Here is an 18,993-nt window from a genome sequence, read left to right as displayed (position 1 = left end):
TTCTTTCTCTGCAGTGAGAATTTCAGTGACGACACGTTGTTTGTAATGTACATCACCTACAGATGGCATTTTGAATCTGTCCAGCAGCTACGCTATCTGTCGCTAGTGACGGAAACTTGGCGCGCCCACTCAGAAGACTTCAAATAATACATACAGTACGTAACGTTTCGCATTCGTAGCATTGTTTTCGGCTGAGAAAAAAAATGCGATGCATTACTTTCCGAGCAGCCCTCGTAGTAATTAGTTTCAAAGGTTTATTTGTAGCACTTCTGGAACATCAAATGCTGAAAACGTGAATCGTGACAGTATAATCCTGATTTCACATACTCATTTACAGTCATTAATATTTAAAGTGTCGGGAAGGGAGAAATAACACGGCCACACAATCACCTACAGAGCTACTGTACGTGGTGCAAGGGGCGTTTGGTATTGTTAGTATTGTTCCAGAGAAAGAAGCCAAGTACCGATCTCTGGTCGCTGCAGGGTCAGCATATCTCTCTAGACCCAGTTCAATGTTTATGACGTAATCTCCTAAACTATGTGCCGTACAATGGTATAATTTTGTAGGTACATTCAGCGCCATATGTGGATATTGTCTGCGAAATGTGTTACCAATAGACTCAGTAGCAAAGAAGTAATAAATTTAAACATCATGTATGAACATCAACAAAAGCAAAACGAGGATAAAAGAAGGACGTCGAGTTAAGTAGGGTGATGCTGAGGGAATTAGATTAGGAAATGAGACACTTAAAGTAGTAAAGGAGTTTTGCTATTTGAGGAGCAAAATAACTGATGATGGTCGAAGTAGAGAGGATATAAAATGTAGACTGGCAATGGCAAGGAAAGCGTTTCTGAAGAAGAAAAATTTGTTAACATCGAGTATAGATTTAAGTGTCAGGAAGTTGTTTCTGAAAGTATTTGTATGGAGTGTAGCCATGTATGGAAGTGAAACACGGACGATAAATAGTTTGGAGAAGAAAAGAATAGAAGCTTTCGAAATGTTGTGCTACAGAAGAGTGCTGAAGATTAGATGGGTAGATCACATAACTAATGAGGAGATAATGAATAGGATTCGGGAGAAGAGGAGTTTGTGGTAAAACTTGATTAGAAGAAGGGATCGGTTGGTAGGACATGTCCTGAGGCATCAAGGGATCACCAATTTAGTATTGGAGGGCACCGTGGAGGGTAAAAATCGTAGAGACCAAGAGATGAATACACTAAGCAGATTCAGTAGGATGTAGATTGCAGTTGGTACTGGGAGGTGAAGAAGTTTGCACAGGATTGAGTAGCATGGAGAGCTGCATCAAACCAGTCCCAGGACTGAAGACCACAACAACAACAACATGTATGATGGGCAGCATTCCACGCCTCTCAGAGTTTATGACATCGTATCTCCTGAACTATCTGTTGTACAATGATGTACTTGCGCATTCATGTTCAGTGGTGTATGTGAATAATGTCTGGAAAAATCGTCGCGAATACAGTTAGTAGTAAAGAAGTAATAAAAACGTAATGCAAGATGCGGCAGTTCTACTGCATGAACAGCAAAAATCTTGTAAGCGATAAACTGTTTGTCAACGGCCTTGCCACAGCGGTAACACAGGTTCCCATTAGATCACCGAAGTTAAGCGCTGTTGGGCTGGGCTAGCACTTTCATGGGTGACCATCCGGTCTGCCGAGCGCTGTCGGCAAGCGGGGTACTGTCAGCCCTTGTGAGGCTAATTGAGGAACTGCTTGGTTGGAAAGTAGCGGCTCCGGTCACGAAAACTGACAACGGCCGGGAGAGTGGTGTGCTGACCACATGCCCCTCCGTATCCCCATCTAGTGGCGCCTTGGGCTGAAGATGACACGGCGGTAGGTCGGTGCCGTTGGGCCTTAATGGCCTGTTCGAACGGAGTTTAATTCTGAGTATATTAGTCTACTGGATCCACCATGTCCGGTAGCTCGTTGCAGATTCAACGCATTTCGTTTGAGTTCCTGTCCCAATTATCTTTGCATGTGTATTACGCTGAAAACAGTACACAGCAATTCAAATGTCGTCGGTATCCGCTGCGTCTCCTGTTCCCATTCTGTCACGGTCCTCTTTAACTCGCGGCTCTCAAATTGGAACTCTATAACTCTCGGTTCTGCGTAGGGTTTTGTTCTACAACAGTGTTAGTTGTGCGTTAACTGTGGAGTTTAGTATAGTTGCTGGTAAAGAGCTGTTGGCAAGCAGTGTGCTCTCAGCCCTTGGGAGGCAAACTGTGGAGCAACTCCATTGAAAAGTAGCGGCTTCGGTCTCGTAAACTTACACGGTGTGCTGACTACATGCCCCTCTATATTTGCATCCAGTGACGCTTGTGGGCTGAGGATGACACGGCGGACGGTCGGTACCGTTGAGCCTTCATGGCCTGTTCGGGTGGAGTTTAGTTTCTTAGTTTTAGATAAGCTTTTTAAACGGTTCAAATGGCTCTAACCACTATGGGACTTAACTTCTGAGGTCATCAGTCGCCTAGAACTTAGAACTAATTAAACCTAACTAACCTAAGGACATCACACACATCCATGCCCGAATCAGGATTCGAACCTGCGACCGTAGCGGTCGCTCGGTTCCAGACTGTAGCGCCTAGAACCGCACGGCCACTCCGGCCGGCTAAGCTTTTTACCTTTCGTCATTTTGTGAGGGTTGTCAGCGAGAAAAAGTTACCTAAATGTTTGAAATTATGTGTAAAGTTTGCTGGAAGACACTAAGTGCTCTCATTCTCAAATACTGGGTGAATAAAGTCTGGCGTTCGCGCGTCGTGAGCTACTCTTCCTTTACACTCCCACTTTTTGATAGGTACAACGATTCTTTCCGGACGGTAAGTCATATGTATACCAAGTCTGATAGAAGTTCATCAAACGATGTAGGAGCAGGTGTGGAAGATATACAGGGTGGTCCATTGATAGTGACCGGGCCAAATATCTCACGAAATAAGCATCAAACGAAAAAACTACAAACAACGAAACTCGTCTAGCTTGAAGGGGGAAACCAGATGGCGCTATGGTTGGCCCGCCAGATGGCGCTGCCATAGGTCAAACAGATATCAACTGCGTTTTTTTAAGTAGGAATCCCCATTTTTTATCGCATATTCGTGTAGTACGTAAATAAATATGAATGCTTTAGTTGGGCCACTTTTCTCGCTTTGTGATAGATGGCGCTGTAATAGTGACAAACGTATAGGTATGTGGTATCACGTAACATTCCGCCAGCGCGGACGGTATTTGCTTCGTGATACATTACTCGTGTTAAAATGGACCGTTTACCCTTTTGCGGAAAAGGTCGATAACGAGTTGATGTATGGCTGTTGTGATCAAAATGCCCAACGGCCGTGTGCTATGTATGCTGCTCGGTATCCTGGACGACATCATCCAAGTGCCCGGACCGTTCGCCGGATAATTACATTATTTAAGGAAACAGGAAGTGTTCAGCCACGTGTGAAACGTCAACCACGACCTGCAACAAATGATAATGCCCAGGTAGGTGTTTTATCTGCTGTCGCGGCTAATCCGCACATCAGTAGCAGACAAACTGCGCTAGAATCGGGAATCTCAAAAACGTCGCTATTGAGAATGCTACATCAACATCGATTGCACCCGTACCATATTTCTATGCACCAGGAATTGCATGGTGACGACTTTGCACGTCGCGTACAGTTCTGCCACTGGGCACAAGAGCAATTACGGGACGATGAAGGATTGTTTGCACGCGTTCTGTTTATCAACGGAAGCGTCATTCACCAACAGCGGTAACGTAAACCGGCATAATATGCACTATTGGGCAACGGAAAATCCATATGCGGTTGAAGCGGCATTGAATAGCATATTTCATGACAGGTGGATTGGTCGTCGAAGCGCCATACTATGGCCCACACGTTCACCTTATCTGACGTACCCGGATTTCATTCTGTGGGGAAACTTGAAGGATATTTGCTATCGTGATCCACCGACAGCGCCTGACAACATGTGTCAGCGCATTGTCAATGCATGTGCGAACAATACGGAAGGCGAAATACTCGCTGTTGAGAGGAATGTCGTTACACGTATTGCCAAATGCATTGAGGTTGACGAACATCATTTTGAGCATTTATTGCATTAATGTGGTATTTACAGGTAATCACGCTGTAACAGCATGGCTTCTCAGAAATGATAAGTTCACAAAGGAACATATATCACATTGGAACAACCGAGATAAAATGTTCAAACGTACGTACGTTCTGTATTTTAATTTAAAAAACCTACCTATTACCAACTGTTCGTCTAAAATTGTGAGCCATATGTTTGTGACTATTACAGCGCCATCTATCACAAAGCGAAAAAAGTAGTACAACTAAAACATTCATACACTCCTGGAAATGGAAAAAAGAACACATTGACACCGGTGTGTCAGACCCACCATACTTGCTCCGGACACTGCGAGAGGGCTGTACAAGCAATGATCACACGCACGGCACAGCGGACACACCAGGAACCGTGGTGTTGGCCGTCGAATGGCGCTAGCTGCGCAGCATTTGTGCACCGCCGCCGTCAGTGTCAGCCAGTTTGCCGTGGCATACGGAGCTCCATCGCAGTCTTTAACACTGGTAGCATGCCGCGACAGCGTGGACGTGAACCGTATGTGCAGTTGACGGACTTTGAGCGAGGGCGTATAGTGGGCATGCGGGAGGCCGGGTGGACGTACCGCCGAATTGCTCAACACGTGGGCTGTGAGGTCTCCACAGTACATCGATGTTGTCGCTAGTGGTCGGCGGAAGGTGCACGTGCCCGTCGACCTGGGACCGGACCGCAGCGACGCACGGATGCACGCCAAGACCGTAGGATCCTACGCAGTGCCGTAGGGGACCGCACCACCACTTCCCAGCAAATTAGGGACACTGTTGCTCCTGGGGTATCGGCGAGGACCATTCGAAACCGTCTCCATGAAGCTGGGCTACGGTCCCGCACACCGTTAGGCCGTCTTCCGCTCACGCCCCAACATCGTGCAGCCCGCCTCCAGTGGTGTCGCGACAGGCGTGAATGGAGGGACGAATGGAGACGTGTCGTCTTCAGCGATGAGAGTCGCTTCTGCCTTGGTGCCAATGATGGTCGTATGCGTGTTTGGCGCCGTGCAGGTGAGCGCCACAATCAGGACTGCATACGACCGAGGCACACAGGGCCAACACCCAGCATCATGGTGTGGGGAGCGATCTCCTACACTGGCCGTACACCACTGGTGATCGTCGAGGGGACACTGAATAGTGCACGGTACATCCAAACCGTCATCGAACCCATCGTTCTACCATTCCGAGACCGGCAAGGGAACTTGCTGTTCCAACAGGACAATGCACGTCCGCATGTATCCCGTGCCACCCAACGTGCTCTAGAAGGTGTAAGTCAACTACCCTGGCCAGCAAGATCTCCGGATCTGTCCCCCATTGAGCATGTTTGGGACTGGATGAAGCGTCGTCTCACGCGGTCTGCACGTCCAGCACGAACGCTGGTCCAACTGAGGCGCCAGGTGGAAATGGCATGGCAAGCCGTTCCACAGGACTACATCCAGCATCTCTACGATCGTCTCCATGGGAGAATAGCAGCCTGCATTGCTGCGAAAGGTGGATATACACTGTACCAGTGCCGACATTGTGCATGCTCTGTTGCCTGTGTCTATGTGCCTGTGGTTCTGTCAGTGTGATCATGTGATGTATCTGACCACAGGAATGTGTCAATAAAGTTTCCCCTTCCTGGGACAATGAATTCACGGTGTTCTAATTTCAATTTCCAGGAGTGTATTTCTTTACGTACTACACGAATATGTAATAAAAAATGGGGTTTCCTATTTAAAAAAAATCAGTTGATATCCGTTTGACCTATGGCAGCGCCACCTAGCGGGCCAACCATAGCGCCATCTGGTTTCCCCCTTCAAGCTTGACAAGTTTCGTTCTTTGTAGTTTTTTCATTTGACGCTTATTTCGTGAGATATTTGGCCCGGTCACGTTCAATGGACCACCCTGTATGTGTTTATATCCGTTATTATATTTTGTGTGGATTTATTTGTGAAAACTGAGCCTAGTACGTACTTTTTGCAACAATGTCCTTTTACAAGCACAAGATAACTCATTGTGACACCTTTATAACCCAGATTCTATGTTCCCTTTACAGTCCAATTTTGGCGAAGGTTTTGGAATTTTAGTATTTCCTCGAGTTGTTCACAATACGGCAGCAATTATTGCCTACGAACACATTCATCCACATCGTCACTGGAATATTTATCGCGTGTACTTTGTTTCTTCTCCTTGTGGAATAGACACGCGGATCCCACTCAGGACGGAATCGTGTCCTAACTTCCGTAATTTGTCTGCCATCCGCTTACAAAAATGTTCAAACGTCTGTGAAATCTTATGGGACTTAACTGCTAAGGTCATCAGTCCCTAAGCTTACACACTACTTAACCTAAATTATCCTAAGGACAAACACACACACCCATGCCCGAGGGAGGACTCGAACCTCCGCCGGGAAAAGCCGCACAGTCCATGACTGCAGCGCCCTAGACCGCTCGGATAATCCTGCGCGGCTCCGCTTACAGAGCTCTAACATTTTGCTTGTACGTCCTGTTTTCATCTCCACCAGCACAGTCTCTTCTATATTCTTCCCGTCGCAATTTAATTTAATGATGTTAATAGCATGCAGACGCACCTTTCCGAGAAGACAATTTTCCACAATCAACATCCGTGTTTACACTGCGAGATAACAACGCCCACCAGTAGGGGATCGCCGCTGTATCTGCATAATCATGTGACCAAGTCAGTCACCGCCACGGGAGCCTCTACGCTAAGGTTCCATTTGTCGTGTATTACTTGTCCCTCCCCCCTCCCCCCTTTCCCCTTCCCCAGACACCATTACATTTTGTCAACACACTTAACTTCGCTCGTAGGGTAACAGCTGCAAGAAACTCTAAAGACTTTCATCTCCAGAAAGGGCCGGCGTCTTAAGTCATAGGCTCGTTGAGTTACTTTCTCCCAGAGATAATGGATTGCACACGCACACAACTAAGAATTTTTCGGCCAGGCTTGTTGACCTGAATGAACAAAGAAGGTGCGCGGACCTAGACAGTGGCACGTGAAAGCGCATTCCTAACTCAAACCGACAATTCATAACGGCGGTTTCGTCTGGTCACGTCGGCAACCTGTGCGGATGTTTCTTCGATTTCTCCGAGCCATTAGGAAAGAAACTTTGGAGTTGTAATAAGTGATTTTCATTGGTTTTCCCAGTAAGCTGGTACATGCATTTCACAGAAATCTTTGTCCTGTAACGAAGGGTTCTCTGCGTTGAACAATACGCGCTAATTTTTCATTTTTGTACAGACGAACTTAAGTGTCACACATGCTGTTGTTACATCTCACGAATTGCTTCCGTGTACTGGCGACAGTATTTAGGTCTTGGAGGATATCTCATATGAAAACATATTTTTTCCCCTTTTATGTTATTTAATATACCTAAGGAATCAAACACCTACACACGTTCTATGTTTCTTCAATATCCACGTAACTCACGACTGTGGATGCAATTTATTATTGTTCCTTTTTATCTAGCACAGAGACTTATAGCAGTTTATTAACAAAGGCAATAAATTTCTTAAAATGGTTCAAATAGCTCTGAGCACTATGGGACTTAACATCTGAGGTCATCAGTCCCCTAGAACTTAGAACTACTTAAACCTAACTAACATAAGGATATCACACACATCCATGCCCAAGGCAGGATTTGAACCTGCAACCATAGCAACAGCGCGGTTCCGGACTGAAGCGCCTAAAACCGTTCGGCCCCAGCGGCCGGCTAGTAAATTTATTAAATGAGACTGCAAACATTGTGATATTTTGCGAATAATACTGCACAGATCTCTTAATGTATTCTCACTTTTTACATATATGGCAACTGTCATCATCAGATTACGTAATTAAGATCAAAGCCACGGAAGGATGAGAACTGTTATACAGGATGCTTCACAATTCTTGTGACTGGTTTCTAGTGGTTGTAGAGGGGTCTAGCAGGTAAAATCTTGATAAGGAACCCATGTCCGGAAATGTACCGATCGGAAATAAAGTAAGTTTGAAGATCGGATCACATATCCAAGGAGTATACCTTTCACCGTATGCTTGGTCGACATGTTTGTGCACGGGTGCGCCATTACACTACAGTCAGATTTCTTACAGTTTTTAATGAAAACTATTGCTGTTAATAACCCTCAATTCCGCAGTTGTTCCTACACACAAATCAGGAGTTTATGAAATCACTTGTTGTACGTGTCCTGATTATTATATAGGACAAGCTGGAAGATCTTTTGGTGTCATGTACAAGAAACATTTATTGGGAAAAGAGGCACTAATGTACATAATTCCACTTTTGCTGATCATCCGTTAATTTCCGGACACGAACCGAAAAGTGTTGAAGAAATTTCCATTTTACACAGGGAAAAGAAAGGTCACAGGCTCGACGTATGTGAAGAGCTGGAGATTTTTCAAGCACATGCTACGACCGGTGACCTCGTCCTTATCGAACATTTGTACTTACGTAACAAAATTTTTTTCGATAGCTTCAGTCGACTACTCGCCTATTTTTGATACCTTTATTTTTTACTGTGCTTTACTACTTCTAATTCCGAAATATCTCTTTCTTCAAATCACATGTACGTAGATGTGTACTATTAAAGTTTCCTTCATGCAGATGTTTTTGAACTGTGCAGCTGTTTGTGTAAATATTGTATAGTATTCTACACTTTATGTAATGAGCATTTCAGCTCTTAGTTGTACCTCACTTACTTGACCACCTTGTATTTTCAAAAACACATTAAGCTCTCATCTTTTGAATCTTGTTTCTTTATAATTAAGTGTTGTTTAATTCAATTATTTGTTGTAAAGTTTCGAAAGGACATACGTCACTGTCCGCGCCCGATAGGAGGCGCAACTTGGGTCGTAATTTCGTAGCAGCTTGTAAGCCACTGGTCGCTCAGTCTGATGTTGTTCCTTGCAAGGTGTACGTACCAAAGACTGGAACGTTTTTAACTTTTAATTTTTGACTTGAGCATGTCTGCTCTAACCTTTGACTATTGCCTTCTTCCAACGTAACCTTACCTAAGTAACCTTACTATGCTATGACTGTTTTCGTCTTGTTTAACATTTCTGTCCAACTTACTTTTCTATGTATTATTGTATAGGGCTTTTAAATTTTCATTCTGATGAAGACATCCCTAAAGGTGTTGAAACGTCGGTCAATGTATCAAACAATTAACTGCAACCAGTTGGCTGTGTTGTTTCTCCTTTGAGACAATTAGATTTGGAGGCGGAGTGACAGCGGTAAATCTTCTAGCATTTGAGTCAGTGCCTCTTTTGTTCTTACCATGAAGCAAAAGATTTGAAAGTCCGCCTAATCGGATGGAACTCGTTTCATGCCACACGAAGCCGATGGCCGAGTCTCGATACGCAGCCATTCAGACGAATCGCGCTGCGCATGCAGGCCGCTGCGAGCGGTATTGTGCTGTCGGTAACGTTCACGTCAGATTCCACGGGCCGTGTGGCAGTAATCGAAAGCACCATGACAGCTGTACACCGCGCTGCTTAAGATGGACGAACAGAGGCCCAAAATGTCGGAAGCCGGGATCTTGGCTTCGTCGCATAGGAAACATTGCACTTCCAAAGCCTTTTTTCGGGTGTAATCATTACAAAAGACAGATCGTAGTGCGGATTCAAAGAAACCATCGCAATAGATCCCTGTGATAAATAGGACATCGTGGCAAAGCTAAATGATTTTCAGCGTAAAGAGATTTGAACACAGCTTCTCTCTAAAACGAGTCATGTAATAACCGCTGTTTCGCGTCTGCATGAATCATACACTGAAGAGCCAAAGAAACTGGCACACCTACCTAATATCGTGTAGGGCCCGGCGAGACGGAGAAGTGCCGCAACACGACGTGGCATGGACTCTAATAATGTCTGTACTAGTGTAGGAGGGGAAATGACACCACGAATCCTGCAGGGCTGTCCATAAATTCGTATGAGTAAGAGGGTGTGGAGATCTCTTCTGACCAGCACGTTGCAAGGCATCCCAGATATGTTCATGTCTGGGGAGTTTGGAGAGCGGAAGTGCTTAAACTCAGAAGAGTGTTCCTGGAGCCAGTCTGTAGCATTTCTGGACACGTGGGATGTCGCATTGTCCTGCTGGAATTACCCAAATCCGTCGGAATCCACAATGGGCAAGAATGGATGCAGGCGATCAGACTGGAAGCTTACGTACCTGTCACTCGTCCGAGTCGTATATAGATGTATCAGGGGTCCCTATCACTCCAAATGCACACGTCCCACATCATTATAGAGCCTCCGCCAGCTTGAACAGTCCCCTGCTGACATGCTGGGTCCATGGGTTCTTGAGGTTGTCTCCATACCCGTGCACGTCCATCCGCTCGATACAATTTGAAACGAGACTAGTCCGATGAGGAAACATATTTCCAGTCATCAACAGTACAATGTCGCTGTTGACGGGACCAGGCGAGGCGTAAAGCTTCGTCTCGTGCAGTCATGAAGGGTACAGGAGTGGGTCTTCGGTTCCGAAAGGCCATATCGATGATGTTTCGTTGAATGGTTCGCACACTGACACTTGTTGATGGCCCAGCTCTGAAATCTGCAGCAATTTGCGGAAGGGTTGCACTTCTGTCACGCTGAACCATTCTCTTCAGTCGATGTTGGTCCCGTTCTTGCTGGATCTTTTTCCGGTCGCAGCGATATCGGAGATTTGGTGTTTTACCGGACTACTGATACTCATGGTACAGTCGTGAAATGGTCGTACGGGAAAACCACCACTTCACCGCTACCTCGGAGATGCTGTGTCCCATCGCTCGTGCGCCGATGAAAACTCACTTAAATCTTGATAATCTGCCATTGTAGCTGCAGTACCCTATCTAACAACTGCGCCAGACACTTTTTGTCTTATATATCTGTTGCCGAACGCTGAGACTTATTCGCCTGTTTACATACAATATCTCTGTATTTGAATACGCATGCTATACAAGTTTCTTTGGCGCTTCAGTATCGGGACATGCTGAATGATATCTGGATACTGCTTACATGATTTCTGCGATTTTTCTTCCCTGCACAGGATATTTTAAAACATATAATTTTTTTGCCATCAATAATAAATCGTTTCATACACGAAGGACTAAGGAAGAAAAATTTATTGTTTCACGTCCTGTCAACAGTGAGGTCAGTAGAGACGGTTCACAAGCTTCGATTAGAGGGAGCCAAAGAAAAAAATCGGCCGTGTCGTTGTCAAAGGAAACATCCCACCATCTGCCTTAAGCGATTAACGGAAGTCACGGAAAATCTAAAACCGGGTTGTCGGACGCGGATTTGAACCGTCATCAGTCAGGCAGCAACAGCCGACCCAGACACAAGCAGCAGCAGGGAAGTGACGGTTTTTGTAACATTTTACGAGTGACTAACCAGGAACAAATCGTGCAGTTTCATCTGTGTGCTTTAGTAGGTTAGTTTTTTGAGTTTCTGCGTGTTAATTTAATATTTAACAGACCAGTTCTCGCGTTTTCGTTTGCGTCGGGAAGTAAACCGGTTTTAGGACATATTACAAGTTACTAATCAAGAGCAAATTATTTAGTCTCACTTGAGTGCTTTGGTGCTTCAGGTTTTGAATGTCTGCATGTTAATCTAATTTATTAGACACAGTTCTTGCGTTTTTCTCTGAGTCTACGCAGAGTTTCGTTGCGCGTGTAAATACTCCTTGTTTGTGTAGTGTAGTTTTCCGCGGTCTTTAGTATGGATTGGGGCTGTGACTGTTGTGTGAGTATGCGAGCCAAGTTGGTGGCACTTCGCCTACAAAGCTTGAAACTGCAGTGGACGGGCATCACTGTTGTGGGCCGACCGTGGGGATACAACGAACGTCCAACACGTCTGAGTCCACCGATCTGTTCGCATTGGCGTCCAGCCCAGTTAGAGCTCGCACTGAGGTTGAACACTCACCCGTGGACGAGTGGGAGGTCGCCTGAGGGCGTGGCATGAGGCGAAAGACTTCCCAGAGGGCCGCAGGTAAGGCCTCCCCGGTTAGTCTGACAAACAGGTACCAGGTGCTGTCTGTGGCTGAGACTGCCCCTCAGCCAGATGCAGTCCCTTGTCCTGTTACAGAGGACACCTCTCAAACTGCAAGATCCGGACAGTTACAGAGGGATCGATTATTGGTACTTGGTAGCTCCAATTTAAGGCGCCTTATGGGGTCCCCTAGCGACATGGCTGCCAAGTAGGGGAAGAAAGCCAATGTGCACTCCATGTGCATACAGGGGGGGAGATATTCCAGGTGTGGATCAGGTTCTTCAGGATGCCATGAGGAGCACAGTGTCCAATCAACTGTAGGTGGTGGCTCACGTCAGTACCAAGGATGTGTGTCCGTTGGATTGGAAGAGATTCTCTCTGGTTTCGAGCGGTTAACAGAAGTAGTAAAGGCTCCCAATCTCTCTTGCGAGATAAAAGCAAAGCTCACAATTTGCAGCGTAGCAGACAGGACCGATCGCAGTCGAGTGGAGGGTCTGAATCAGAGGCTCAGATGCTTCTGCGACGGTGTAGGCTGCAGATTCCTCGATTTGCGCCATACGGTGGTTGGGTTTCGGGTTCCTCTGAGTACGTCAGAAGTCCGTCACACGCAGGAGGCGGCTATACGGATTGCAGGAGCTGTGTGGCGTGGACTGGGCGGTTTATTAGGTAAGAGAGTCACGGGGAAACGAAAAAAGGGCTTCAATCTCGCAAAGAGCAGGTCGAACGCAGGAAGAACGTAGATACAGGAGCCATCGGTGTAACAGTTGTAAATTGTAGCAGTGTTGGGAGAGTACCAGAGCTCCAAGCGCTAATAAGAAGCGCTGATGCTCAAATCGTTATAGACACTGAAAGCTGGCTAAAGCAGGAGATAAATTCAGCCGAAAGTTTTGCGAAGATTCTAACAGTGTTCTGAAGGGATAGGCTAAACACAGGTAGAGGTGAAGTGTTTGTTGCTGTTAGAAGTAGTTTATCTTATATCGATATTAAAGTACATAGTTCCTGTGAATTAGTATGGGCAGAGTTCATTCTTGGAAACCGGAATAAAATAATAATTGGATCCTTTTACCGACCTTACATCTCAGATGACCCAAATGCTGAAAGCTCCAAAAAAATGTGACTTTAATTTCAAACAGGTACCCGACGCATACAATTATAGTTGGTGGTGACTTTAATTTACCCTCGATATATGGCGAAAATACATGTTTAAATCCGGAGGTATGCATAAAACATCATCCAAAATTGTGCTAAATGCATTCTCTGAAAATTATTTCGGGCAGTTAATTCATGAGCCCACGCGAATAGTAATCGGTTGTGAAAATATACTTGACCTATTAGCAACAAATAATCCTGAGCTAATAAGTAACATCTAAATGGATACGGGGATTAGTGGACACAGGGTTGTCGTAGCGAGGTTGAATATTACAACCTCAAATCCTCCAGAAATAAACAAAAATACTCCTATTCAAAAAAGCAGATAAAAATTCAATTGACACTTTCCTGAGACATAATCTCCATTCCTTTCAGATTAACACTGTAAGTGTAGACCAGATCTCGAATTCAGAGAAATAATATCGACGGCAATTGAGTTATTTGTACCAAATAAATTAGCACACGAAGAAACTGATGCCCCATGCTACACAAAATAGGTCAGAACACTGTCGCAGAAACAACGAAAAAAGAATAGCAGATGTAAATTAATACAAAATATCCAAGATTGGCGATCAGTTACAGAAGCTCGAAATTTAACGCGGACTTCGACGTGAGATGCTTGTAGTACACACATCAAAAAATGTCTTGCGCCACCTCGGTTCCGAGGGTTCCGGAACCTGTACAGAAAATTGGAACAGAGATCAACATAAACATTATTTCTGCCCTTTTTATTCCTCATGAAAACCACACATTGCATGTTGTACTACCATACAGAGAGACCTTCAGAGGTAGTGGTCCAGATTTCTGTGCACACCGGTACCTCTAATACCCAGTAGCACCTCGTCTTACATTGATGCATGCCTGTGTTCGTCGTGGCATACTATCCACAAGTGCAGCAAGGCACTGTTGGTCCAGATTGTTCCACTCCTCAAAGGCTATTCGGCGTAGATCCCTCAGAGTGATTGGTGAGTCACGTCGTTCATAAACAGCCCTTTTAAATCTATATCACGCATGTTCAATAGAGTTCATGTCTGGAGAACGTGCTGGCCACTCTAGTCGAGCTATCTCGTTTTCCTGAAGGAAGTCATTCACAAGATGTGGATGATGGGGGCCCGAATTGTCGTCCATGAAGACGAATGCTTCACTAATGTGCTGCCAGTATAGATTTACTATCGGTCAGAGGAATGCGTTCACGTATCGTACAGCCGATATGGCGCCTTCCACGACCACCAGTGGCGTACGTCGGCCCCACATAATGCCACCCCAAAATAGTACGGAACCTCCACCTTGCTGCACTCGCTGGACAGTGTGTCTAAGGCGTTCAACCTGACTGGGTTGCCTCCAAAGTAGAGATGGGGGATCCGCTCTTGAACTAATTCATAGAGTTGAATCTTTCAAAGGAGTGAACAATCAGTGATTCAGAAAAAAAGAACGGTAGCTCCAAACGTTTCCCACGGCAGAGAGAGAGAGAGAGAGAGAGAGAGAGAGAGACGGAGCATATCAGCGGGGCCTCTGCTGGTCAGAGCACAGTGCACGCCACACAACACAGCCAGCGCCGGCCTCTGCCCTCCTTCTACCTTGGCTGCCTGCATTGTGCAGTGCCCCATTGGATTTTGTGTTTCACATATGCCGTGCCGTCTCTGTGCGTCGTCTGGCGCAGCTTAACTTCACATCGCACTCTGTCGGCGATCGTTTCAGTCGCACGTCCTGCCCTCTGGGCAGTTGATGCGAGCAACAGGACAGAGAGCCACCTAGCGGATAACATAGGAACTACTTGCAACAACCTGCTCGCAAGGGAACGGACGATTTGTCTCGGAGCGGGTGAGTTCACCGCTCCCCCCACCCTCGGAACTCGCCCGCTCAACGCTCACCCCACCGTTCTCGACTCTAGCCAGAGCGTTGAGGAAAGCGACTCAGGTGTCACTCTGGTCTCTGCGGTCTCAGCTCACGCAGTAATACAGCTCGCGGCTCGACCTGCTCGACTCAGCGCCTCTGCATCGGAGTTCGTCCCTACTGGATATTGTTCTTCGTAGTAATACCGCTATGTATATTACATTATTATGTTATGTATACATCAATTGTTTTTATTTTATTTTTATTTGTTTAAACTGATTAGATTAGGTTCCTGATGACTCCTCTTACTATAGGATTTTTATTATGGACACTCGAATTCACGCTTTAATTACGAGCGAACCGATAAACGGATCACAAAATGTGATACACCAATATTTTCCTTGTTTTATTCTGCGTAAGGCTATATGCAGCACTTTCGTTTTACAGTCAAATTTATATTTTTTTTTCTTATTCTGGTACGGATTTTGCGATTTTAGGCGTCTTCGGAAGGAAACGTTCACTTTAAAAATATATGGCTTGCGATGTATTTGTATGAGATTAATGAAATTTTAATACATTATAGCCAAATATATTGTTAATGTAAATCTCAAGTTACAACATTTCCCGATGACATAAAAAACCACGATAGAGCAAAATAAATCAATAATCAAAAACTTTGTCATATCGTGGAAATTTCAATAAACAATACAAAATTCTTACTCATTATCTGTGTTACTTCAAAATAGGATCAAATAAGATCAAAATACAGGTATAGTACTGGAATAAACCAAGTTTAAAGTGCAATGTGCCTTCCATTTATTTTCTATTGTAAATGAGTGCTGAGTCATGAAAAAGAGCTAATTCATTTCAGGGAGTGAACAGTTCTGATCCAATCTCTGAAAAGAACAGTTTTGCCCATCTCTACTCCAAACACGTCTCAGACGATTGTCTGGTTGAAAGGATTATGCGACACTCATCCGTGAAGAGAATGTGATGCAAATCCTGAGCGGTCCATTCGGCATGTTGTTGCGCCAATCTGTAGCGCACTGCATGGTGTTGTGGTTGCAAAGATGGACCTTGCCATGGACGCGGGAGTGAAGTTGCGCATCGTGGAGCCTATTGCGCACAGTTTGAGTCGTAACACGACGTCCTGTGACTGCACGAAAAGCATTATTCAACATGGTGGCGTTGCTGCCAGGCTTCCTCCGAGCCATAATCCGTAGGTAGCGGTCATCCACTGCAGTAGTAGCACTTGGGCAGCCTGAGCGAGGCATGTCATCGACAGCTCCTGTCTCTCAATATTCCTCCATGTCCCTACAACACCGCTTGGGTTCACTCCGAGACGCCTGGATACTTCTATTGTTGAGAGTCCATCCTGGCACAAAGTAACAATACGGACGCGATCGAACCGCGGTACTGACCGTCTAGGCATGGTTGTACTACGGACAACACTAGCCGTGTGCCTCCTTCCTAGTGGAATGACTGAAACTGTTCGGCTGTCGGACCGCCTCCGTCTGATAAGCGCTGCTCACGCAAGGTATAGTGAGGTCTCTGAATGGTCAAAGGGACTGTGCCTGTGATACAATATCCGCAGTCAACGTCTATCTTCTGGAGTTCTGGGAACCGGGATGATGCAAAACTTTTTTTTTTTTTTATGTGCGATGTTTGCACAACGAAATTTTGTCTCGCAAGCGCCGGCCGGAGTGGCCGAGCGGTTAAATGCGCTACAGTCTGGAACCGCACGACCGCTACGGTCGCAGGTTCGAATCCTGCCTCGGGCATGGATGTCTGTGATGTCCTTAGGTTAGTTAGGTTTAAGTAGTTCTAAGTTCTAGGGGACTTATGACCACAGTAGTTGAGTCCCATAGTGCTCAGAGCCATTTCAACCATTTTATCTCGCAAGCTGGCAGAAAATCCAAAGAGATTCTAGTGGTATGGGAAGTATTCAAGCTGCAAGACACAATCAATGCCTCCTCTGCGCGATAGGAATTGAAATAATGTCGATGACAGTGCTGCCAAAGCAGAGTTACTAAACAGAGCCTTCCAAAGTTCCTTCATCAAAGAAGACGAAGTAAATATTCCAGAGTTCGAATGAAGTAGAGCTACCAATATGAGTAACTTAGAAGTAAATATCCTCGATGTATTGAAGCAACTTAAATCACTTAACAAAAGCAAGGTTTCCAGGCCAGACTGTACACCAATTAGGTTCCTTTCAGAGTATGCTGATGCAATAGCTCCGTACTTAACAATCATATCAACTTATCCGTACTCAATGACTGGAAAGTTGCACAAGTCACACCAACTTGGAAGAAAGGTAGAAGGAACATTATGGATTACCTCGAAGAGAACGGTCTACAGGCGCACAGTCAACACAGATTTAGAAAACATCGTTCTTGTGAAACACAACTAGCTCCTTACATACACAAGGTGTTGAGTGCTACTGACAAGGGATTTAAAATTGATTCCTTATTTCTAGATTTCCAGAAGGCTTTTGACACTGTACCACACAAGCGGCTAGAAGTGCAAATGAGTTTTTATGGAACATCGTCTCAATTATGTGACTGAATTTGTGCTTTCCTGTCAGAGAGGCCACAGTTCGTAGCAATTGACGGAAAGTCATCGAGTAAGACAGACGTAACTTCTGGCGTTCCCCAAAGTAGTCTTATAGGCCTTTTGCTGTTCCTTATCATGTAAATGATTTAGCAGACAATCTGAGCAGTCGTCTTATGTTGTTTGCAGATGATGTTGTCGTTTATCGTTCACTAAAGCCATCAGAAAATTGCAAAACGATTTAGAAAAGATACCTCTATGGTGAGAAAATTGGCAATTGACCCTAAATAATGAAAAATGTGAAGTCATCCGCATGAGTGCTAAAAGGAATCCGTTAAACTTCGGTTACATGATAAATCGGTAGTGAGATCCAAAGGCCGTAAATTCAACTAAATACCAGAGAATTACAATTACGAACAACTTACATTGGAAAGAACGCATACAAAATGTTGTGGGGAAGGCAAATCAAAGACTGCATTTTATCGGCAGAACACTTATAAAATGTAACAGATCTACTACGCTTGTCAGTCCCCTTTTGGAGTACTGCTGCGAGATCTGGGATTCTTACCCCATGGGATTAACGGCGTACATCGAGAAAGTTCAAAGAAGGGCAGGGGAGATAATGTTTCTGACAAGGTACAGGATTTGGGATGGACATGATTAAAACAAAGGCGTTTTTGGTTGCTGCGGGATTTTCTCACGAAATTTCGATCACCAACCTTCTCAACGAACCCGAAAGTATTTTGTTGACGTCGACCTACATAGGAAGAAACGATTCTCATAATAAATTAGGGGAAAATCTGAACTCGTGCGGGAATATATAGATGTTCGTTTTTTCCGCGCGATGTTCGAAATTGGAATAATAGAGAATTGGTGTGAAGGTGGTTCGGCGAACCCTCTGTGAGGCACTTACGTGTGGTTTGCGGAGTATCCATGTGCATGTAGATCCTGCCGAATAGAAGTGCAGCCTTCTAACCTCTGTGCCGCCTCGCTCGTTTTGGTAAATGTCTCATTTTTATACCATGAATAGTGAACCCTTTTACACCTCTCTAACGAAAGGTTTTCGGATCCATGTTCACATGAATTTTTTGTAATGGTTTCGTGTCAAGAATAAATCTCTCAAGTTTCTAACACACGCTTTTATACATTCTGCATTTACACACAGATTAAACTACACAGCCGCAAGCCCTATCGATTGCACTAGTCGTAACCTACTAACCCATTATAAATGCCAGCTCTGTCGGCAGGAAATGTTACATCCTTCGCCTCTGTTTCACTGACGAGTACCTCGGCTGCCGGGACATTAAGATAACTTCTCTTACAACACTGTTCATTTCCATATCTAAAGTAATTAACGAAGTCGTAATGGAGGTAAGAA

The 18,993-nt window shown here is 45.0% G+C and overlaps 1 protein-coding gene and 1 pseudogene across 1 annotated transcript in view; both read left to right on the top strand.

Annotated features, from left to right (window-relative positions):
• Positions 1 to 18,993, top strand: part of LOC126416506 (uncharacterized) — a 656,753-nt gene that overhangs the window by 406,086 nt on the left and 231,674 nt on the right. The gene's annotated exons all lie outside the window — the stretch shown is intronic.
• Positions 1,574 to 1,691, top strand: LOC126417339 (5S ribosomal RNA; annotated as a pseudogene).

The sequence above is a fragment of the Schistocerca serialis genome, chromosome 8 (genome assembly GCF_023864345.2).
Source record: "Schistocerca serialis cubense isolate TAMUIC-IGC-003099 chromosome 8, iqSchSeri2.2, whole genome shotgun sequence".
Taxonomy (NCBI): domain Eukaryota; kingdom Metazoa; phylum Arthropoda; class Insecta; order Orthoptera; family Acrididae; genus Schistocerca; species Schistocerca serialis.
Note: the sequence above shows the minus strand (reverse complement) of the source record. Positions and strands in the feature narration are given on the sequence as shown.